Raw genomic sequence first — 17,427 nt, 5'->3', positions numbered from 1 at the left:
TGAGATGTGTGTGTTCCGAGCCATTACAGGTATAGCAGGCCTGATGAGAGGGGATATATTTGATCAATGTGCCGTTTTTACTGCGACCGCCATAAATGCTGATTTAAAAAGAATGTCAACCCCTTTTCACCCCAAATATATGCAGGGGGAGACCCCTGTACTCCCCTGTCACCCCCTACATTTATAATATACTGTACCCATCCCCCCACATAAATATGGGGTCGAAATAAAAACGTCAACATTTTCAGTGGTCGCCGTAAAAAAGACGCAGTAATTGTATGATCCTGATGAGAGGTGTATGTTCTGAATCACTGAACATTTAGTAGTCCTTTTGATAAGTCGAAATCTAAGTCAGCTCTGTTACAATTGAATATTACCTGCATCTTAAACACATACCTCTGGTGCAGACGCATTAGCTCACCTATCAACAGGATTTGAACTAACAGGTTACACAATGATCTCTGCAGCAGGGTTACTGACCAACTGAGCTACCTTGCTCAACAGGCTGGTGACTTTGGAAGGCAAATAGGGTTAGGGCACTGGCAGTTGCATGTGGGGTTTGCTTTATATAAATGGCTTGTCAAAATGTCTGAGCCTGTTTGGACTATCCTACATGAGTCAGTAGATTCATAATGAGGCTTTGAAATGTGCTAGATTTGTGGTAGTGGGAATCAGTAATGTGACATGGGAGAAGCAGACGTTTTGAAAAGCGCAAGGCAGAGTAGGAGGGATTGAAGTATATGACAGCATTGCCATCTTCTCACCCTGTCCACCAGTGTGCATCACGCCAGCTCAGGAGGTTGGTGGGAAGGATCTACGTGAAAATACCACATTGTTTACTGCAAGGTTGAAAATCCTGCATGTAAAATGCATTTTCTGTATTTTAAAAGCAGGGGGAGACCGCTCACAGCACACCCCCTCCACATCAAGCCCCTTTATTAAATACTCATACCCAATGCCCCGCCCATCTATTCTTTGGGGGACATTTTTTGTTTTCCATGAAAAGTTTTCTACATCGCAGTAAAGGGATTCTGGAATTTTGTAGTGAAACCGGTGGGAAAAGCTCAGACACTGGGGGTCCTTATGAGGTGAGCAGTAAGGGATTACCGGCACCGGTAAGGGCACCGGTGCCGGTAATCCCTTACCACCCTACTACGAGGTCCCTTAGCGGGTCCCTTCCTTAACGCCTGGAGTTAGCAGGCGTTATGGCAGGGAACCGTTAAGGGACTTCAGAGCTAATAACGGGGCCGCTAATAGCGGGCCCGTTATTAGCTCCATCCCCATTCTCATTGAGCCGTATGGGGGCTCAGATGTGAATGGGGAATGGTTCCCGGAATGGGGACTTACAGGGTCCTCCCAAGGTCAGAATGACCCGGTAGGTCCCTATTCCGGGAACCCAGTCCCGGAATGCGGTAAGGGGTTAGCCATGGCACTAATAGCGCCATGGCTACCTCCAAACTCGTAATGACTGTTAGGCAGAAACCTGTGCAGTTCCCTTAGGGACCACTGCAAAAGGCTTAAGACTACAGGTGTTGGCAGTAAACCCAATTGGTAGCAGTCTGTACCACCCAGATTTACCTGGTAGCTGAGGCTGAGCAGCCAGACTTCTCTCAAGAAGAGTGAGACACTATATAGAGTATACACAATAGGTACAGAGATACAGTAGCACAAGCAAACACTGACCAGAGCTTTGGTGTAAAAGTATATAATTATTTATTTAAAGACACACTTGTAAATTACACTAGCACAAAAAGAGGTAAGTAAATTCAACGCACAGTCACTATTATAGATATACAACCCTGATTACTTATTAGACAAGTCTTATTGAGAAACACCACTTATTTTCAGACAGAGGTGAGCGCTTAACCTAAGATGGCACTCTAATAAGTTATAGAAAAAGGGAGGGAAAAGGCAGAGTTATGAAAGCACACATTTCAATACTTTTAAAAGAAGCACAGTGAGGCAGGTTAGGCAAAGTCTACTGGAGAGCAAGGAAGTTCAAATGCCAGGCCCACTCTTAGAGAGAGTAAGCGAAATGTGTCCAGGATCACACAGTGGGGTTATGCCCAAAGAGTCTTTGTAGATAGTTAAAAAAAAGATGAGATCAAGTCAGGAAAAGTTAGTTAACAGGCCCCAGGCTAACCCAGGTTAGAAAGTCGAGGATTTACTGTCACCCCGCACGATCTGTCGCAAGGGAAGCCAGGCGGGACACAGTACCTGAAATGGGAAGAACGCTCCAGCGGGGGCAGTTGTTCCCGGCATCGGGTGCAAGTCGGTGTTTCGTCCAGAGGAAGAGGAGGTCTCGACGTGGAGGAAAGATGAAGGTCGTTGCACTGCCAGGGAAGAAACCAGCCGCGGAGTTCTCCGGTTAAAATGTACTACCTTTTTATTTGCGGTAGTGGTAAACCGTGGTATCCCGGTTGCCGGGGTGCTTGGCACAGGCAAGGCGGCCACGAGATGATCCAAGAAGGCGAAAAGACGGGCAAACTGGTTATCCCCACCAGTCAAAGGAAGAAGACTCTCCGGACTGGAGATCTCCTCTGTCGTCGGGAAAAGTGGTGAGACGGTTCAGCAGGGCTCCACCGGTGGTGTCGTCGTTGCAGGTCGGCTCGGCTTCTCCCTCCTCGGATTCTTTAGGTCCTGTGGCGACTTCTGAAGTTCCAGTCCCCAAAGCCCTGCTTTTATGCAGAAAACCCCCATTCATCAGTCCTAGCTGTCACTCAAACATGCTAAGTGGTGAGCCGGGCGGCTCACCACTGGGCCAATCACACCAGAGGGCGACTTGAGTTGCCAAGGCAACTCAGTCCAGGGTGCCTAAACCCCCTCCCACACCCCCCGTAGTACCCATACAGAGTGGCACCACTTTTGGAGGCTTCTGTGGAGAAGCCCGCCAAAAAGTGGAACAAAGGGCTCGGCTTATGTTGGAGTCACAGAAGCGAACACAAACGCCATTTTGGAACCGAGTTTCGGCAAAAATACCAACCGGTGAATTTATATTAATTTAATAAACCGGCAGTATGTTCAAGGCTATATTAAAAAGTGGTAACCTCGAACAATGGGAAAATCCTATAGGAATATATTTGCAGTCGAATATAAAAAGTAGTATCCACTACCACCAGCCAAAACTCGGTCGGGGGGGACTGGACAGTGCCCCCTCGAACAACAGACCCCGGGGCAATTGAATTGCCCTGACCAGTACGTCCACAATATGATGGTTTGTACTGGTTCTGTTCACAATTTAAGACTAGTAAAGCCAATGGTTACTTTACATGCCCTGGGAGACAGTAGTCAGTCCCAGGGTATGGAGTCGATGTGTGGGGGTCGCTACGACACCCCTGGGTTACTGCACGGGAGGTGCTGTGTAACCCACATACCAAAAACACATGAAGCCCTATGGGGTAAAGGACCCCATAGCCCATAAAACACATACAAAGTCAAAGGAACACCTCAAATCATGTCTAAGAGTGGGAGAAAAAGAGTCTCACTCTTAGCAGGAGACAAAAATAAACCCCAAAAATCCAGCAAAGCTGCTGGGGGACTCACTAGGTTTGGGAAATCAGCCTATACAGAGAATTCTCCCTAACAATGACCCCCACTGTTCTTGCTCAGTACTTTAGCCTGCTGCACAAAGTGCCAACACATGTTTGTGCTTTGTCATTACAGCTCTTTTAAGAAATTCAGGTACTGTCCCGAAAACATAGCAGTCCTGCTAAGAAATGTGGGCATGATGCAATCAGCCCTGCTGTGAATAATTGGCACTGTGCCATGATGTGCGTATAGCAGCTTTGCTGATACATTAGGCTACTTTGCATGAATATAGAGCAGTCCTGTTCAGAGGTACCTGTACAATCTGTGCCACAGAAAATGTATACAGCACTGCTTCTACTTGCATCCATTATACCCGTTTGCGGTGGGTGGATGGTCAGTAAGGGAGTTAAAGAAAAGTTCAGACTACATGCCCAGCCATTTCTTGGTCTCCAAGACAACACATTATGTACAGTGCCCTTTCATGCATGCACATGCACACAGACATATACAGTTCTTAAGAAATAAAACACATCTTCATAGAGAACACCAAAAGCTTTTCCTTATTACAAATGCCAAACAACTGCTTGCTGGAAGGCTCTCCTAAGACTTTGAGACATCAAACGCAATTGATGTATTTCTGTGATGTAAAGAAAACAAAGTATGAAATGCCCATGATGCTGCAACTGCATTGCCTCTATTAACCCTTTAAGTGCCATGGGTCTCCCCCTCCCCCAAGTGCTAAGGCCTTTTTTTGGTGATTTCGGTATGTCACCATTCAATGCCTTGTAACATTTTTGTTACATGAGATATCCCGCCCAAATGTGGCCCCTTTTTTTCCCACATGCAGGCGGTCGTAACGCCACCCAGTTATCCTAGGTTGCTGTAGGGGGGTGAGAGAAAATAACCAAAAAGGGCGAACATTTTGTGTTTTTTCAAAAAATGCCAATAAAATGATGTACAAAGAAGCCTGTGGTTTTTTCCTTGTAAGAGCTAGGAACAAATGGTTTGCTGTGCTGAATTACCCAATTTCCTGGCTTTCAAGAACAGGTTGAGTGGAATCGAAAAAAAAAATATTTTGATGTGGTTATCAACCGTGTTGTGAGAGGTAGGCGATTTTGGAAATTTTTGCCAATTGGACATGCATGGACGGAATGGAAGAAAAGGGTAGGAAAGCCGAATTGGAGGACTGAAAGGCATACATTTCTAAAAAGTAGACAAAATTCCAAGTTTAGGAAGGGGTGATTTGCGCAGGTCAGGTAACAACTAGGTAGGGGAAAATGCCATAGATTGGGAAAAAGCGGGAAAATGACCGAAAAAAAGGTATGTCGTGGACATGGTTCGCTTGGTACGGCAATGGCTTCTATGAATTTTGAGAAAAACAATGCTCCGCTACATTCCCCCGACTCTTGCAGTTCGGAAAGCACACATTTTTTGTAGTGTTTCACAAAACAAGCCAAACACTGAGCCATGGTACACAAGAGTTTTATGCTTACGGCCTGAACAGATGTACTTAGCATGTGTAGATCAGGAAAACCAATTTGGTAAGGAACGGCAAGCATACATTTTTTGAAAGAGCACAGTCAGACTTGTTCAAGGGTAGGTGACTTGTGCAGGTTAGAAAAGTGATGATGCTTAAAGCAGCGACTAAATGTAGGGCACATTTGGGAAATTAAAGGGTTGTGTGACAAAGGGCACCAGCCAATGTGTCAAAACGTTATGAAAACCACACAAACACAACAAATGGCATACCTTCCCGCATTCCCACATGTGTCCTGATGAAAACGGTACCTCACATGTGTGAGTGCCCCTACCTGGGCACCAAGGGGAAAGCCTAAAACATGGCTAACCCGCACATTTCACTCGACTCACCCACCGAAACACGCAGCCAACAACACATGGCCTACCGTCCCGCGTTCCCACAGGTATCCCGATGAAAACGGTACCTCACATGTGTGGGTGCCCCTACCTGGGCGCCAAGGGGAAAGCCTAAAACATGGGTAACCCGCACATTTCACTCGACTCACCCACCGAAACACACAGCCAACAACACATGGCCTACCGTCCCGTGTTCCCACAGGTATCCCGATGAAAACGGTACCTCACATGTGTGGGTACACCTACCTGGGTGCCAAGGGGAAAGCCTAAAACATGGGTAACCCCAAGTCTTTCGGCACAGCATCATTTCAAGAATTCTGCTCATGCGCACACCCTACAGATTTTGGCATAGGGTGTCCAAGCCACCAAGGAAAACAGGGAATCCCATGCATTTCCGAAAAGAGGACACCCGTGGAAATCCGCAGAGGTCTGACTTGTGCAAATCGGCCCAGAATGTATTACTCGGAAACCCCGGCAAAGTCCGAGATTAGGCGAAAACCCCCCCATTTTCCCGCATATTTCACTCGACTCATCCACCGAAACACACCGCCAACAACACATGGCCTACCATCCCGCATTCCCACAGGTGTCCCGATGAAAACGGTACCTCAAATTTGTGGATGCACCTACCTGGGCACCCAGGGGAAAGCCTAAAACACGGGTAACCCCAAGTCTTTCGGCACAGCATCATTCCAGGAATTCTGCTCATGCGCACACCCTACAGATTTGGGCCTAGGGTGTCCAAGCCACCAAGTAAAACGGGGAACCCCATGCATTTCCGAAAAGAGGACACCTGTGGTAATCCGCAGAGGTCTGAGTTGCGCAAATCGGAACCAGAATATATTACCCAGAAACCACAGCAAAGTCCGAAATGTGGCGAAAAAAACATATTTTCCGCACATTTCACTCGGATCACCCACCGAAACACACCACCAACAACACACAGGTGTCTCGGTGAAACCGGTACCTCACATGTGTGGGTGCACCTACCTGGGCACCAAGGGGAAAGCCTAGAACAAAGGTAACCCCAAGTCTTTCGGCACATCATCATTTCAGGAATTCTGCTCATGCACACCCCCTACGGATTTGGGCCTAGGGTATCCAAGCAACCAAGGAAAACTGGGAAACCCATGCATTTCCGAAAAGAGGACACCCGTCGGAATCCGCAGAGGTCTGACTTGTGCAAATCGGCCCAGAATGTATTACCCAGAAACCCTGGCAAAGTCTGAAATTAGGCGTAAAAAAACAATTTTCCGCACATTTCACTCGGCTCACCCACCGAAACACGCCGTCAACAACATATGGCCTACCGTCCCGCATTCCTACAGGTGTCCCGATAAAAATGATACCTCACATGTGTGGGTGGGTGCACCTACCTGGGCGTAAGGGGAAAGCCTAAAACACGGGTAACCCCAAGTCATCTCAGGAATTGTGCTCATGCGCACACCCTACAGATTTGGGCCTAGGGTGTCCAAGCCACCAAGGAAAACAGGGAAGCCCATGCATTTCCGAAAAGAGGACACCCGTGGGAATCCGCAGAGATATGACTTGCGCAAATCGGGCCAGAATGTATTACCCAGAAACCTCGGCAAAGTCCCAAATTAGGCAAAAGGAAAAAACTATTTTCTGCCCATTTCACTTGGCTCGCCCACTGAAACACGCCGCCAAAAACACATGGCCTACCGTCCCGCATTCCCCCAGGTTTCCCGATGAAAACAGTACCTCACATGTGTGGGTGCACCTACCTGGGCACCAAGGGGAAAGCCTAAAACGACTCGACACTCTTGCTGGGCCACAGTTCTTCAAACTCTTTGCGGTCCAGAACTATCGACACCGAGGTGCCTCGCACGCCTCTTCATTGCAGGACGTTTACGCTTCCACGTCAACGAGCACCACTAAGAACGAAGCTGCCACTTCACTGTCGTAGCTCCACCTGTTCTCCGTCGGACGTCCTACGACCCGTGACTCCTGCCTTACAGGGAGGGCACTCAAGAAGGGTCGTCGATTCCCCGACGAGGAACGGTACAATTCCAGGTACTTTGGGGTTGCAGAACTATTGGGAAGTCTATTGGGAACAATATATGGACTGGGCTTGTGATACATCTTTGCTTTACAGGTTGCCCAGGTGGGTGGATCTCCGAACAAAACTGTGTCTAGGTATCGGGGCCAGTATTCTGCCAGTTGTTCCAACCAACTGCTTTCCTCCTATTTTCCATTGTTGGTTTTCTTATTAATTTGATCTGTGTGACATTTAACCTGAGTACGGTTGATGCACTTTCATGAGATCTTCTAATAATTGTGGTACCATGTTAGAACTGTATATATTTACCATTGTTGATTTTCTGAGCACAAAGTGAGTTATTGTAATAGTGTACATAACCTTGAATATTAATTATATAAAGACTGTGTTTTAACCGATACAGTGTGTGGACATTCCTTTGTGGGTGCTTGGGGACTACCCTGTACTTAAGAACCAGCCTGCATCACCTCCTGAGAAGCTAGGCCTTGATTGCTCGACCACGTACAAATAATAGAGAATCTTGGCTGGGGTCCTCTGTGCCTCTCCTCTACCATATAGAGAGCGGAAGTACAGACACCCCCCTCCGGCGTCTTGACACTGGTGGCAGCTGTGGGATGCTAATGGTTTTACGAATCAGTATATAACTGCGCCACTTACAAGGATATTGTTAAATTAAGGTTTAGTTGTGTACAAGATAACTGCATTACAAGCAAATGGAATCTATTGCGAATGGTAAATTGACTCGGATGAGCTTAGAGGTTCTCCAGAGTGCTTGTGAAGCCAGGGAGTTAGACTTTGTGGATAAGTCTAGGGCTGAGCTGATAGCTGACCTGGTGGACTACCAGACTGATTGTGAACCTCTTGAAGGGGGGGGATGCAACCAATGAGGACTCTACCCCGAGGGTTGTCGCCGAATCTGATTCTAGGAATGCCACCATTCCTGCTGCCTCTGTTCCAAGCCCCAGCACTTCCTTGGAGCTTGAGTTATTAAGGATTGAATATTGCAAGTTGGAAATAGATGCTGAGCTTAAGAAAGAGGAGTTGGCACAAAAGGTGGAGCTCAAGAATCGAGATCTTGAACTCAAAAATAGGGATCTTGAACTCAAAGACGAGGACACTGAATGTCAGCAAATCCAGTTAGAGAAAGCTCGAGTGGAGACTTCAGCTAAACCTGTTGAGAGTGTCAGGTCCCCAGAAACCAAGTTTATGAAAGATTTGGTTGGTGTGTATGCGGAGGGTTCTGATATCCTCCAATGGATTGAAGCGTTTGAAATGGCCAGTGCAATTCATGATGTTGATAAGAGAGATTGAGCTAAGTGTTTGTTAAGCAGAGTGCCTCAAACTGGATATGACTGTATTCTGAAACTGAGTGTGAAAGAAAGGGGTCAGTATGAGTGCATGAAGTCTGCTTTAATTGCCAAGTTTGGCAAGACGCCTATCCAATACTTTAAACGGTTCAGGGATTTTAAGAAACGAGAGAATGTGTCTTGGATTGACTGGGTGAGAGCTGCGCACATGAACATGATGGGGTGGATTGATGGTTACAAAGTGAAAACGTTTGTTGAATTGTCCCACCTCTTGTTTTTTGAGCATTTATCGGAAGCCTGTTCACCAGAGCTGCGTCAGTATGTTGCTGACCAGAACATTTTGGACCCTTTTAAGCTGGCTAGGTTGGCTGACAAGTGGGTCTCCCACTGGGTGTCCCCTAAGGACTCCAGTGGGAAGGGCAAGGACAAGGACAAAGAAAAGGGGGCCTCTCAGAAAGATGAGGAGTCCCAAAAGCAGTCACAGTTGGGTAAACCAAAACCTTCCTCTCAGAAGACCCAAAAACCTAGTGGGGATAAGTCTGTTGTGGGTGAGAGTAAGAGTGTTGGTCCGCCTGCTGCAAAGCAGGGTCCCAGTGCTTCCAGTACTGTACCCCGCACTCCTGGCACTTGTTGGGATTGTGGGGCTCTGGATCACCGAAGGGGTGACCCCAAGTGTAAGGGTAAGGCACTTGGAGTCCGGGCTGCCAGCCTGACCTATGCCTACTCAGTACCTGAGGTCGAAGCCACTGTCCTCCCCTCCTCTACTGGGATCACCTTTGGTGCTCCCGTAAAGATTTCCTTAGTGTCCCTTGGGGCCTGGGACCAGTACGCAGAAGTACTGGCGACTAATCCACAGAACACTCGTAGGTTTTTGAGAAGTGTCCTCTTGAATGGCCAGCCTTCTACTGGTTTGAGAGACACTGGGGCAAACATGACAGTGGTGGACAGGACCCTGCTCAAGCCAGAGGACTATGTAGGTGCTCCTCTGAGAACCACTAGGTTAGCTGGTGGGCCTCCCAAATTATCGCCTGTAGCCTTAGTCATCGTTACGATTGGAGACAAGACAGCGAAGCTTCCGGTCCTGGTTCAGGACAACGCGCCTGCGAACATTTTGTTGGGAAACGATTTGGTCGAGTTGGGGGATGATCACGGATGGTCTACCCATGGCTGCTGTGACGGTCACCCGATCGCAGGTCACACAGGGTCCGGCTGCGAGCCCGGTATCCTTGCCGACGGGGAAACCCAAGGCACGAAGGAAACGGAAGAGTAAGAAGGCCACCTCTGTGGAGGGAGCCCCTGCTCTTCCTGCTGTTCTGACAGCACCCATTGGGATCCATGCTCTGGACGGGCTGGGTCCAGTGGTGAATCCCGTCTCAACTCCTGTGGGGGAAGAGCCAGAAGACTTTCCTGTGGGAGAGGCTCTCAACCCGGAGGATCATCCCGACGCTCAATGCTTGTTAGCTGAAGGGGGACCCTCCCGGGCGGACTTCTGTAAGGGACAGAGAGAGTGCCACTCTCTCGAGGGTCTGAGGAAACAGGCCCTGTCCCAGGCACAAGGAGAAGTGCCTAGGACCTTCCGGATTTATTGGGAGGGTGAGCTCCTTGTTAGTGAGCCCACTAAGCCTGAACCTGGTGCCCTCAAGAGGTTGGTGGTACCCCAGGTTTACAGGCCCTTCCTGCTGCAGTTGGCGCATGAGGTGCCCTTGGCTGGTCATCTTGGGACCAAGAAGACTAAGCAGAGGCTCTCTGCCCATTTCTACTGGCCACGGATGGGAGTAGAAGTGGAGTCCCACTGCAGGACCTGCCCAAATTGTCAGTTGTCTGGCAAGACTGGAGGCAGTGTCATTGCCCCACTGCAGCCACTGGCAGTGGTTGGCACTCCGTTTGAGAGGGTGGGCATCGACATCCTCGGTCCCCTTGACCCTCCCATGTCAGGTGGACATCGGTTCATCCTGGTCTTGGTCGATCATGCCACCAGGTACCCTGAGGCCATACCCCTTTGGACTATTACTGCCAAGGTGGTTGCCCGGGCCCTCCTGGGCATTTTCACCCGTGTTGGATTCCCTAAGGAGGTTGTCTCTGACAGAGGATCCAACTTCAAGTCGAGTTACATGAAAACCATGTGGAAAGAGTGCGGGGTAACCTATAAATTCTCCTCCTCTTACCACCAGAGACCAACGGTCTGGTCGAGAGATTTTATAAAACTCTCAAGGGCATGCTAGGCGCTTTGGAAGAGCCCCTAAGGAAGAAGTGGGATCTTCTCCTGCCATGCCTGCTGTTTGCTTACAGAGAGTTACCTCAAGAGGATGTTGGTTTCAGCCTCTTTGAGTTACTCTTTGGACATCCCGTGAGGGGGCCTCTTGCCTTAATCAGACAAGGTTTGGAGGCCACCCCACCACGTCCCGCCAAGCAAGTGGGGGACTATTTGTTAGGCCTCAGACGGAGGATGACGCAGATGATGGGTCAGGCAACAGCGAATCTCAAGGCCAGCCAGGAATTGAATAAGTACTGGCATGACCTTAAAGCATTGCAAGTGGATTGGACTCCCGGACAGGAGGTCCTCGTGATGGAGCCTACCAAGCCTCAGGCTTTGGCAGATAAATGGACTGGACCCTTCAGGATAATCTCCAAGATGGGCGAGGTCAATTATCTGGTTGACATGGGATCCTCAGGGGTGGCCCCTCAGGTATTCCACGTTAATAGACTCAAGCCTTTCCACAGGCGAGCCAAAGTCTCATGTCTCTTGCTAGCTTCAGGGCAAGAAGAGGATGAGAGTGAGCCCCTTCCTGATTTGCTGCATAGCAACCCTCAGGATGGCTCTGTGGAGGGAGTACATCTCTCTCCCGATATGATGATAGAGCATCAGAAGGCCTGCAGGACTTTGCCCGGGCAGTATGCCTCTCTGTTCTCACTGACACCAGGCCTTACACCGTGGTGTAGGCACGAGATTGACACTGGTGACAGTGTGCCTGTCAAAACCAGGTGCTACCGTATGTCAGATACTGTAAAGAACCACATCCAGGCTGAGGTTGCCAAGATTTTGGATCTGGGTGCTATTGAACCCTCAACCAGTCCCTGGTCCAGTCCAGTGGTCCTTGTCCCCAAGGAAAGTTTCCAGGCAGGTACCAAGTATTGGAGGTTCTGTGTGGACTACCGAGGAGTCAATGCCGTCACCAAAACTGACGTGCTCCCATTGCCCAGGGCTGATGAGCTCGTGGACACCGTAGGTGCTGCCAAATTTATGAGCACCTTTGACCTTACCTCAGGCTATTGGCAAATAGCTCTGACGGACCATGCCAAGGAAAAGACGGCGTTCTCAACACTAGAGGGACTCTACCAGTTTAGGGTCCTGCCTTTTGGGTTGAAGAATGCCCCTGCCACTTTCCAGAGCTTGGTCAACCATGCGCTCAGTGGGCTGGAAGCCTTTTTTGTGGCTTACTTAGACGACATTGCCGTCTACAGTTCCACCTGGGAAGAGCATTTGACACATCTGGATAAAGTGTTGCAGGCCTTAAAAAGGGCTAACCTCACTATCAAGGCCACCAAGGGCCAGATAGCTCAGGGGAAAGCCACGTATCTTGGTCATGAGGTAGGAGGGGGTCAAAACCAACCTCTCCCCAGTAAGGTACAGGATGTACATGACTGGGAGACTCCCACTACTCAAACCCAGGTGAGAGCCTTTTTGGACCTCACTGGGTATTATCGCAATTTCATGGCAGACTATGGAACCATTGCTGCACCCCTGACAGCTCTGACTTCGCCCAAACAGCCTAGGAAGGTTAATTGGACTGAAGACTGTCAGAGGGCCTTTGATGGCTTGAAAGGAAGTCTGTGTAGGGCACCTGTGTTGTGTGCACCCGATTACAGCAAGTCTTTATCGTTCAAACTGACGCCTGCGACGCCGGAATTGGAGCTGTCTTGTCCCAGTTAGATGACAAAGGGAGGGAACATCCGATCATATTCCATCAGTAGACAACTCAAGGGTAGAGAATTTAGATGGGCTACTGTTGAACAGGAATGTTTTAGTATAGTTTGGAGCCTAGGCGTTTTAGACCCTACCTTACCGGGTCTACCTTCAAGGTCCAAACCGATCATAAGCCCTTGAAGTGGCTTATTCCGATGAAGGGTGAAAACTCGAAACTGCTCAGGTGGTCCATTATCCTGCAAGGGCTAGACTTCACCATTAAGCACAGACCAGGGAAGAGTCACGATAATGCAGATGGCCTTTCCAGAAGGTATGTTGACCGTCTGGATTAGGGTGTCTATCTCGTGGAAGATTAGGCACCCTAACCTCAGTCTGGCGGGGCGACTGTGATGCTGGAAATGCATCGGAGGGACAGGGCCTCCGTATCCTTGTCCTTTACTGCTTTTTATCGTGTGTTCGGTCGTGTTTTCCACGAGGAGTTCATGTGGGACTCCTGGCGGTGCAGCGCTCTCTCTTGGTTTGGTGAACAGACCCATGGGATACCCTTATGGCACCCATGGGTAGGGGTGCAACCCTGTGCCCCTAGTGTATGTTTTTGGGCACCTGTGTGTGACCCACAGAGCAGGGTACGGGCTGGTGGCATCTACGTGCTGAATTGACTGGTGCCCTGAGCGTCCCCCATGTTGGATTGCCCAGGCCCTGTCATTGGAATCGGTAGATTCCTGATGGAAACAAAATGGCCCCCATGGCCTCTTGCCTTCCATCGCCTGTTACCTTTATCTTTACGAAGTCCCCGGAAGCCCTGACTCTGTCCCTTCCCCCTGAATGGCTGTTGAGGTGGAAGTTCCATGTATGGTAGATGGGGAAGTGCTGACCAGACTGGCTGGAGCCTTCCCAACGACCGTATGTTGTGGATACGCCTGTGGGTGGCACCTGGGTGAATGGAGTGTGTGTTGAATACTATGTTGTTGGTGTCTAGTATCTGGTGTTTGACACAATGACTGAGACAGCCCTGCCCGAAACCAGTATGAATGCAGTGTGGAGTGTTGAATGGCTGGGTACTTGTCCCAATACACATAACTTGTTGTGAGTGTCTGGAGAGAAGTGAATGGCCTGAATGCACTGTGTGCCTGATTGGATGCCTGCCTGCATGAATGGCCTTCGCCGTGATTGGATGCTTGAGTATGACCCAGCGGAATGAATGGGAGATCAACAGTATATCTGGGGACCTCTCACTGCTAGGAATTGTGCTCAGAAGCTGAAGTCCACTACGATCAGTAACTGGAATAACTGAAGCTTGACCTTGAAGCCCTGCTGGATGAGAAGAATTGCTGTTGCTCTCCTTCACAATCTGAAAGCTGCTGTGCCTGCAAGGACTGACCCAGAGAGGACCTGGTAAGGCGCCCTCTTCCCAAGCTACGTGGGACCATCGTGCACCAGCAGATCTTTGCCAAAGCTCCCTGGTAGACAGACCTTCGACAGGCTGCCGACCCGAGACGGGGACCGCCGCAGAATCACAAAGAGAAGCGCCAGGACTGTTGTCCGCCACTGTCGACGACTGCCGTCGCCGACCGGAGCCGCCGTGCTCCCGTTTGCCTAAGAACTTCATTGATCCAAGGACGCTCTCGTCCGCATCGTCGCCGCTGTATCCTGCTGGAGAATGCCTGACCGTCGACGCGCCAAGGAGCATCTGCCGGTGGGTTTCCCGCCACCCAAGGACCACAGACGCCGACGACTCGACGCCCTTGCTGGGCCACAGTTCTTCAAACTCTTTGCGGTCCAGAACTATCGACACCGAGGTGCCCCACACGCCTCTTCCTTGCAGGACGTTTACGCTTCCCCGTCAACTGGCACGGCTAGGAATGAAGCTGCCACTTCACTGTCGTAGCTCGACCTGTTCTCCGTCGGACGTTCGACCCGTGACCCCTGCCTTAAAGGGAGGGCACTCAAGAAGGGCCGTCGATTCCCCGACGAGGAACGCTACAACGCAAGGTACTTTGGGGTTGCAGAACTATTGGGAAATCTATTGGGAACAATATATGGACTGGGCTTGTGATGCATCTTTGCTTTACAGGTTGCCCAGGTGGGGGGATCTCCACACAGAACTATGTCTAGGTATCGGGGCCAGTATTCTGCCAATTGTTCCAACCAACTGCTTTCCTCCTATTTTCTATTGTTGGTTTCCTTATTAATTTGATCTGTGTGACATTTAACCTGAGTACAGTTGATGCACTTTAATGAGATCTGCTAATAATTGTGGTACCACGTTAAAACTGTATATATTTACCATTGTTGATTTTCTGAGCACAAAGTGAGTTATTGTGATAATGTACATAACCTTGAATATTAATTATATACAGACTGTGTTTTAACCAATACAGTGTGCGGACATTCCTTGGTGGGTGCTTGGGGACTACCCTGTACTTAAGAACTAGCCTGCATCACCTCCTGAGAAGCTAGGCCTTGATTGCTCGACCACGTACCAATAATAGAGAATCTTGGCTGGGGTCCTCTGTGCCTCTCCTCTACCATATAGAGAGCGGAAGTACAGACACCCCCCTCGGGCGTCTTTACAGCCGCTTCGCGCAAGTCAGACCTTTGTGCATTCCCACGGGTCTCCTCTTTTGGGAAATGCATGGGGTTCACGGTTTTCCTTGCTGGCTTTGACACCCTAGGCCCAAATCTGTAGGTTGCCCACATGAACAAAATGTGCTGTGCCGAAAGGCTTGGGGTTACCAGTGGGTTACACTTTTCCTTTTGCGCCCCGGTAGGTGCACCCACACATGTGAGGTACCGTTTTCGTCGGGACATCTGTGGGAACGAGAGAAGGTATGACATCTGCTGTTGGCGACGTGTTTCGGTGAGTGGACACAGGGAAATGTCTCTGAAATTGGCTGGAAATGAAGACAATTCTCAGACATTTCGCTCTGACTACCCACCGAAACACACCGCCAACAACACATGGCCTACCTTCCCACGTCCCCACACATCTCCCGATGAAAACGGTACCTCACATGTGAGGGTGCACCTACCGGGGGCGCAAAAGGAAAAGGGTAACCCACTGGTAACCCCAAGCCTTTCGGCACAGCACATTTTGTTCATGTGGGCAACCTACAGATTTGGGCCTAGGGTGTCGAAGCCAGCAAGGAAAAAAGGGAACCCCATGCATTTCCCAAAAGAGGACACCCGTGGGAATCCACAGGGAGGAGTGCAGGACAGCCCCCCCTGGGCGTCCCTTCCTGGGAGCCGATATCTGAGCCCAGGGAGGGCTGCATGACAATGCACCCACTCCATTGTGGGTGGGGAGGAAGGGGTTACCGCCCCGTCCCATTAGAAAATTCCCCATCCCTTTGGGGTGCCCCAGAGCCCCCCTAAAATGTGTTCCACCATTTTCACTTTTTTCCTTTGGTAACCCAACTCCCTTTGGCGCAGAGGGGCACATTGGTGTGCCAATCTGGCCCCAGGGTACCCAAACCTTACTCCTCCACCGACTGGGGGTATTGTCCCACAATCTTTGGGGGCCCTCACCCCAAATTGGTGGCAGGGGCACTTCATGCAGACCTCCGTGGGCCTCCTACAAATGGCTACGTGAGGTACACCCCCCTCCATTTGGGGTGGGGGAGATGGCCCCCAAAAATTGTGGGACAGGCCCCCCAGTGGGTGGGACAGTAAGGTTTGGGCACCCCGGGGCCAGATTGGCCCACCAATGTGCCCCTCTGCGCCAAGGCAAGTTTAGTAAACAAAGAAAATAATTCAAAATGGCAGGCTGCCCTTTGGGGGGGCTGAGGGGCGCCCTGCACCGCTAGGTTTTTTTCCAATGTACTGGGGGTTGACCCACTCCCCCACACCAAAGACACCAAATGCAGGAGGGGGGCATCTCATTCAGCCATCCCTGGGGGCATTTAAGAGGGGGGTTATCATGCAGCCCAGCCCTCCCTGGGGTTACATGCCCCTTCCTAAGAGCAAATAACTGCCCCAAGGGAGGGCTGCATGACATGACCCCCTCCCCCCGCATCACAAACGGATCCCTGGTGGTCCGGTGGCATTGCTGCCCACGGATCGAGCGCCCTGCACCTGATCTGTGAGCAGCAATGCTTACACAAAGGGTGTCGTTGGAAAGGGGAGAATCTCCCCTTTTCAACGACACCCTTAACAAAAAAATCCCTGGTGTCTAGGGGTCCCCAACCACCTCCCCCCTTCCCATAGTATTTTTTATTTCCCTTTTTTTTTTGTTCCCCCACCCCTGGGGGCGGATGGTCACCCATCCGCCCCCAGGAGTCTCCATAAATGTGGCCCCATGCTTTGGGGCCACCGCTTACCTTGTAAGTAGCCCCTCCTTCCCCCGCGTCACAAACGGATCCCTGGTGGTCCAGTGACATTGCTGCCCACGGATCGAGCGCCCTGCGCCCAATCTGTGAGCAGCAATGCTTACACAAAGGGTGTCGTTAGAAAGGGGAGAATCTCCCCTTTCCAACGGCACCCTTACCAAAATAAAAACTGGTGTCTAGGGGTCCCCATCTCCCTCCCCCTTCCCATGCTTCACTTTCTGATTTTTGTTTTATTTTATTTTTTTGCCCCCCACCCCTGGGGCAGATGGTCACCCATCCGCCCCCAGGGGTCTCCATACATGTGGCCCCATGCTTTGGGGCCACGGGTGGGAGGATCGGCTTACCTAGTAAGCAGTCCCCCCCGCGTCACAAATGGATCCCTGGTGGTCTAGTGACATTGCTGACCACGGATCGAGGGCCCTGCGCCCGATCCGTGAGCAGCAA

Source organism: Ambystoma mexicanum, chromosome 2p (genome assembly GCF_040938575.1).
Source record: "Ambystoma mexicanum isolate Mex_15411 chromosome 2p, UKY_AmexF1_1, whole genome shotgun sequence".
NCBI lineage: Eukaryota > Metazoa > Chordata > Amphibia > Caudata > Ambystomatidae > Ambystoma > Ambystoma mexicanum.
The sequence above is the reverse complement of the archived record's forward strand: the minus strand, read 5'-3'. Positions refer to the sequence as shown.